This window comes from Arachis ipaensis, chromosome B09, assembly GCF_000816755.2.
Source record: "Arachis ipaensis cultivar K30076 chromosome B09, Araip1.1, whole genome shotgun sequence".
Classification (NCBI taxonomy): Eukaryota; Viridiplantae; Streptophyta; class Magnoliopsida; order Fabales; family Fabaceae; genus Arachis; species Arachis ipaensis.
The window spans coordinates 88,855,331-88,863,217 of record NC_029793.2 but is presented as its reverse complement, the minus strand read 5'-3'; positions in this window follow the sequence as shown (position 1 = coordinate 88,863,217).

The window sequence follows — 7,887 nt, the reverse complement described above, 5'->3', positions numbered from 1 at the left end:
CGCACGCGTCACCCACGTGTACGCGTGGATGCAAAAATTTCACCTCCCAGCCAAATTCTAGAGAGTTGCGCCTACACTGCGCGAACATTGTGCCTTTCGCGCAAATCAACACACGCATACGCGTCCCTCACGCGTACGCGTCGCTCTCTAAATAACCCATCAACGTGCACACGTGACACACGCGTACGCGTCACTTCCATTTTACCATTCCCACGCGCACGCGTCGATGGACACGTACGCGTGGATGCCCTTCTTTCACACACTTCTTTTCTTCTCTCCGTTCCATCTCTTTCCTTCTTCTCTCTTCTTCTCTTCTCTTACCCAACACCCAACACTTTCAAACATCATTTATAACCATTCCTTTTAGTTAGTTAGCAATTTAGTTAGTTTTATTTTTGTTTATTTTTCTATTTTTCATACTAAAGTGTTGGATTATTACTTTTGTCTACTGTTTATTGCTGCTCACTATTAATTGAATGTTATTTTAGCATAATTGTCCTTATTATTCATTGTTCAATTTCTTGTTGAGGTTACAATTCATTACTTGGTTTGAGTTTTTAATGCTTAATGTTTGTGAATACCAAGTGAATGACATTGCCTTCAAGCACACTAAATCTTTTTGAATTGCATGATTTGGCCATCATGTGATTTGAATTCTTTTTTTTATTAGGCAATTTCTTCATGGATGTTATGCATTTGTCTCAATGCATTGTGTTTCATGATCATATGCATCCATATGTTTTTGGCTTGAATGCTTTCATGCTTCTCTATTGCTTGTTTGGTTGTCATACCCCACAAGTTAAAAGCATCTCAAGCACATTAGGATGAGTAAAGTACATACTTTCTTTGTATAAATGTGACATAGACTTTTATGCTAGTGTGTTCTAGGCCGCATGCATCTTAGATTCACACACTTGTTCCATTAATGTCACATTAATTCACTCACTCGATTCTAGTGATTTACCTCATTCCAACAATGTATGCTTCCTTGCTTTTGCATTTACTTTCCTTACTATCCTGCCCTCTATTTTCAGGATAAGCCATTTGATGCGAGGATTTATACCGGTTCGGAATTCCACAAAATAATTCCGTTGTTAGTATAGTCCAAACCAATAGTCAATCCTCAAATCAAATTAAATTTGGTTGTCACAAAGAACAAACCCCAAATAAGAATTAACCGGAGTATTTAGACTTTGGGTCGTCTCACAAGGAATTGCAATGAAGTGTATGATTATTGGCTATGAAGGGGACAAGGGGTTTTGTTTATAAGAGGCGTAAAATAAATGACAAGAAAAGTAAATCATGCAAGTATTTAAAGAAGACAAGTAAATAAGAGAAAGCAAGTGATAAAGAGAGACATTCATGGCAAGGATTGAGATCATAGGCTTTCTATCCTAGTCATACATTGATTAATTCATCTTATTTAGTCAACTCCAACAAATGGAAGAAGGTATCATGTCATCTTCACATTTTAAACATGGATCTATGATAATCTAACTTAAACCTAACCTAATTCTAGAGAGAAGAGGGAGCTTCTCTCTCTAGAAACTAACCTACATGTTGCTAATGCTACAAACAATTGCTCCCCCCTTTGCCCAAGCTTGAATTCTGCATGAAATAGCATTAGAAATGAGTTGGGTTGGGCCCAAAGTGCTTCAGAAATCGCTAGGGGCAATTTCACATTAGTGGGCCACGTGCTCAATCGGCGTGCACGCGTACATGGCGCATGTGCGCCCCTTAACACAAAGCAACATATGAAAAATTTTATATCATTCCGAAGCCCCGGATGTTAGCTTTCCAACGCAACTAGAACCGCCTCATTTGGACCTCTGTAGCTCAAGTTATGGTCGATTGAGTGCGAAGAGGTCAGGCTTGACAGCTTTACGGTTCCTTCATTTCTTCATGAGTTCTCCCACTTTGCATGCTTTTCTCCTCACTTCTTCCATCCAATACTTGCCCTATGAACCTGAAATCACTCAACAAATATATCAAGGCATCGAATGGAATTAAAGTGAATTGAATTTAGCTATTTTAAGGCCTAAAAAGCATGTTTTCACATTTAAGCACAAATCAAGGGAGAATTGCAAAACCATGCTATTTCATTGAATAAATGTGAGAAAAGGTGATAAAATCCCCCAAAATAAGCATAAGATAAATCACGAAATCGGGGTTTATCACCATTATAAGCCAAAACGGAAGCGGAAGAAAGAACACGCAGCAACCGGTTGACCTACCAGCTGAAGGTAGCAACTCAGTGAGTCGCCGTACCCCCTGCTCATCTTTGAATGCACTGAGGATGGTGCAAACTTTTAAGTGTGGGGAGGTCGTCCGACCGAATCGGTGCTTTTGGGTGACAAATTTCTAATCCCAACACTGTTGCATTTCATTTTTTAGGTCTTCTTATTTTTTAGGTCTTCTAGGAATTTTTAGTTGTACTTTCTTATTTTTGCATATATTTATACATAATAAGCTTAGTCAAAATAATAAAATTTTTCAAGGAATTTACCTATAGGGCATCCCAATTGATTTGAGTAAAATTTTCATGGAACTTGCTCGAATTATGTATTGTGGAACATGTTTTGAGCTAAGAACACAAGCTTGTGAGTTTTGAGCCTAATGGTGTGGTTACATCTTATAACCACTTATTTTTCTTCTTGTGTGCATTATTCTCTTTCGATGATTGTGATCTTTGATTTGTTTGATTCTTTATGTCCATTTTTTTTTTGTGTAGACATGCATTTATATTATTGAGGCCATCATTTCATTTAATTCACTTACCCAAATAGCCTTACACTTTTATCTTCCATTGTTAGCCAACTTTGAGCCTATGATTAACTCACTTGTTCTTAATTTCAGCACATTACAAGCCTTGAAGCAAAAAATAATAAATGTCCTTAATTTGGATCTTTGATTAGCTTAGGCTAGTGAGTGCGTATCATTCAAGTGTGGGAAAACTTGGGACATTGGTTGGGAAAAGGTGCATTTTGTATTTCTATTGTAAATATTGGGAATTGGGTACATGCTCATGTGTTAAGTAAGTGTAAAACCATATGCATTGAGACTTTTATATATACTTTATTGCAAAAAGAAAAAAATACAAAAGAGAAAAACAAAAAGAAAAAAAAAAGAAAAAGAAAAGCAATAAAAAGGGGACAAAATGCCCCAAAGTGAAGCTCAATAAAATCAATGTATATGAGTTGTGATAAAAAGAGAATGCATGAGTATGTGAAAAAGTGAGGAATTAGTAGTTAGGTTAGCTTTGAATTTGTATAGGTTGCTATATAGGTTAGGTGGAAAGTTTAGGCTTGTCAAACATTCAAATTTCAAGTCCACTTGGCCATATGCATCCTACCTTGACCCTAGCCCCATTACAACCTTGTGGAAAGACCTCATGATATTTGTATGCATGCATGAAATAAATGTTGATTGTTAGATGAAAAAAACAAATCTTGGAAAGCATGATTAGGAGAGAATTGAGTGAATCAACCCCTATACACTTGAGCGATTAGAGCGGATACACATCCGGTGAGGGTTCGATTGCTCAATTACATGTTTTCACCTACAATCATCTCTTTTCTTGCAAGTTTGTATAATCTTTAATAACTAAATTCAATTGTGGTTTGGCTTGGTTGTGAATACCTTTAGCCCTTATGCTTATATATGATTTTCTTGGAAGTTGATTTATTTTGACCAAGCAATTGCATTCATGTAGATAGTTGCATATAGGTAGATTACATGTTGTTAGTTTACATTGAATAAATGATAGTACCATTTGCTTCTTTTTTTATTTAAGCATGAGGACATGCTTGGTTTAAGTGTGGGGAGATTTGATGCACCACTATTTGGTGGTGCATTCTATGCTGAATTTAGGAGATTTTATCATCCTTTTCCCACATTTATTCACTAAAATAGCATGGTTTTATATATTCTCCCTAATTTGCACTTAAGAGTGAAAACATGCTTTTTAGGCCCTTAATTGGTTAATCTTAATTCAACTTTGATTCTACTAGATGCCTTGATGTGTGTGTTGAGTGATTTTAGATTGAAAAGGCTAGGAATGGATCAAAAGAGTGAAGAGGAAAGCATGCAAAGTGGAGAAATCATGGAAAATCAAGGATTTGGGATGCATTCATCGACGCGCACGCACAGCAGACGCGCACGCGTGGAAAGTGAAATTGCCAAGCGACGCGTACGCGTGACCTATGCGTACGCATCGATGTTCGCACGTGACTTCATTAAAGGCAAAACGTTGGGGGCAAATTCTGGGCCTATTATATGTAGAAATCAAGAGGAGTCAAAGGGGGGGAGGGGGAAGTCATAATTGAATTTTGGAGGGAATGCTTTAGTTAGTTTCTAGAGAGAGAAGCTCTCTCTTCTCTCTAGAATTAGCATTAGGTTAGATTAGGATTTCTTAGATCTAGGTTAATTTCATGCTTTGATTTACTTTTTCTTTACAATTTCCTATTCCTCTACCTTTCCTCTTTCTAGTTTTGTATTTCATTCTTGTAATTCTTCACTTTTATGTTGATGCACTCTTGTTCTTCTATTTTCATTTTGATGCAATTCATGTTTCAATTTCCTTTATTGTTGATTTGATTTGTTGATGTTTAATTCCTTGCAATTAGTAGTTGTAAATTTATATTTCTTGTAATTTGATTTTACTTTCCTTTTATTCCTTCCAAGTGTTTGATAAAATGCTTGGTTGGATTATAGAGTATATTTTTCTCCTCTTGGCTTTGGTTGAGTAATTGGAGACTCTTGAATTATCAAACTCTTTTGTTGATTGATAATTGGAAGTTGCTAATTGACTTGAATGGCACTAACTCTAGTCTTTCCTTAGGATTTGACTAGGACTTGTGGATTCAAGTTGATTTATCCACTTGACTTTCCTTCATAGTTAGAGGTTGACTAAGTGGGAGCAATGGACAATTGATGTCACAATTGAGGAAGATAATGAGGATAGGACTTCTAGTTCTCATTCCTTGCCAAGAGCTTTATTCGCTATTAGTTTATTTCTTTTGCAATTTATCTTTCATGTCTCTTATCCAAAACCCCAAAATATACAATCCATAACCAATAACAAGAACACTTCCCTGCAATTCCTTTGAGAGACGACCCGAGGTTTGAATACTTCAGTTATTATTTTTAGGGGTTTGTTACTTGTGACAACCAAATTTTTGCATGAAAGGATTCTTTGTTAGTTTAGAAACTATACTAGTAATGAGATTTCATTTGTGAAATTCTACACCATCAAAATCCATTCATCAATGTCACTTTGAAATGGACTAAGAAAATGGGCTTTCTTTGAGGCCATTAACTAGCCCTATTATTACTGCTTCTATAGGTAGATTTTGAATATCCAGGTAAGCTTTGTTGAATCTTTTCATATAATCTCGAAGAGTTTCTCTGACCTCTTGTTTGATCCCTAGGAGACTAGGAGCGTGTTTGACTTTGTCTTTCTGAATTGATAATCAGGTGAGCAATTTTGGTGCAAGTTCATCGAAATAGGTCACCAACCTAGGTGGTAAGCTATCAAACCACTTCATCACCGCTCTGGTTAACGTCGTCGAGAAAGCTTTGCAACGGGTCGCATCGAACACATCGGCCAGATACATAGGACCTTTAGAGTTAATGAGATGGTGTCTCGGGTCGATCATTCCATCATAGAGATCCATGTTGGGACTTTTAAAGTTCCTAGGAACCCTAGCCCGCATCACCGGATCTTCTCCTCCGAAAGAACTTTTCTCTCGATTTGCATGGTTGCTTCAATTTCAAAGGTCAGCTTCTAATTTTAGCAGTTTTTCTTCTAATTCTCTTCGTCGTCACACCTCCCTTCGCAAGTCTCTTTCAGCTTTTCTTCATCGCTCTATCTCCTGCTCGAGTTGCTCTAATTGGCCGTGATGCCCTTGTACAAGTCCCATGATTTCTGTTGGGTGCAAAGGTTCCTCATTTCTGGTGGATGTACTTCTAAATTAATTCTCTTGGGTTGAGGGTTTTCCGATGTCCCCTCCCCATTAGGGCCCTCTTGCTATATCATGTCGTGGAGGTATCATGAGTGCTTGGTCATCGTTGTGAGGTTCTGGTTCTGATTCAGACGCCGTGTGTCTGTCCTCGAACTGATCATCCGTTATAGTTAGGTGTAAACTTCCAGGTTTCCAGCAACGGTACCAATGTTCCGTGGGTTACCTGAAACTAAGTTGCTTTTGGGCCTGAACGTGAGGTCCAGACTCCTTTTGGACAGCGTCCGACTAATTGGTTAAGGAAGCTTTTCGGATGGTATGCCTCTAGGAATTTATGGTACCTTCAATTTTATGATTGTATTTCAGGCTGAACACAATATTCTTATGCATCCATTTCATATGTTAGGCGTAGCTGGTGTATTCAGCGGCTCCCTATTCAGTGCAATGCACGGTTCCTTGGTAACTTCTAGTTTGATTAGGAAAACCACAGAAAATGAATCTGCTAATGAAGGTTACAGATTCGGTCAAGAGGAAGAAACCTATAATATTATGGCTGCTCATGGTTATTTTGGTGATTGATCTTCCAATATGCTAGTTTCAACAATTCTCGTTCTTTACATTTCTTCCTAGCTGCTTGGCCTGTAGTAGCTAGTAGGTATCTGGTTTACCGCGTTAGGTATTAGCACTATGACGTGAGGAGGTGAGAGTGGTATGATGAATCCATATTAGATGATGATTTTTGGTTGAAATTGAATGGATTTCATCATATAAACTTACACTTATTCCCTTAAATAGCATGTTTTTGAACTTTCCTCCTAATTTGTGCTTGATTGTGAAAACATGCTCGTTTGTGCCTAATTTGATTAATTTTATCCCATTTGCCTTCCATTCGATGCCTTGATGCTGTTTGTGAGTGATTTCAAATGTATAAGGTAGAAATGGTTTGGAGAGAATGGAAGAGGAGCATGCAAAGTGGAGGAAGCATCAAGAATCAAAGGAGAAGATCACAGCGATGTGTGCGTACGCACAGACCTGCGTGCGTACGCACAACCATCAGAGCAGAGCAACGCGTGCGCGTGAGCCGCATCGTGCACGTCACGCGTCCATTCAAGCATCGCCTAGTGTGCGTGCGCACACGTCTGTACGTACGCACATGTCTGTGCGTACGCACAGGTGTCCGCACATGCCTCCATTAAAACTGCACGTGACTCGCGATTTTGGTGGATTGGAGACCCATTTCTGAAGCCATTTAGCTCATAATGAAGGGAAAATGAAGACCATAGCATAGCATAACATTAGGGTAGCTTAGGAGAAGTAGTAGGAAGCTTCAGTATAGTTTTTCTTTAAGTTTTTAATCATCTCTATTAGGGTTTATACTAGGGTTTTTACATTCAGGTGCCATTTCCATTTTTGATCTTGGATTTTGCTAGCTTCCATTGTAAGTATCTCTTTGTTACTACTGTTTATAGCTACATTGTTCTTACTCTTTCTTATATTTCAAGTTATAGTTCAATTTTACTTCTCTTTTGCAATTTCAATTTCTTGTTGATGAATTTGATGATTGATGATTGTTATATGCTTTCTTGAGTTGTTATTGTTGATTGAGATCATTTGTTGCTTTTAGTTTCAAGCATTTTCTCATTTTCCCCATGTTTAGTGTTTTTGTCCACCAAGTATTTGACAAAATGTCAATTATGATTTTGGGCTAGTTTTCTATCTCTTGGCTTGGGGAAAGTGAGCAATTGGGTTCCTAGAGTTGGAATGTCCAACATTTAGTGTCAATTCTTGGATTGTTAATTGTTCTTGTTCCCACTAATGCTAATTTATTGATAAGGCAATTAGCAAGCAATTTAGGATTTGTGGGTTAAGAACACTTATGCTCATTTAACTTACTCTCTGATGTGAGGGTTAATCAAGTGAGATTAAT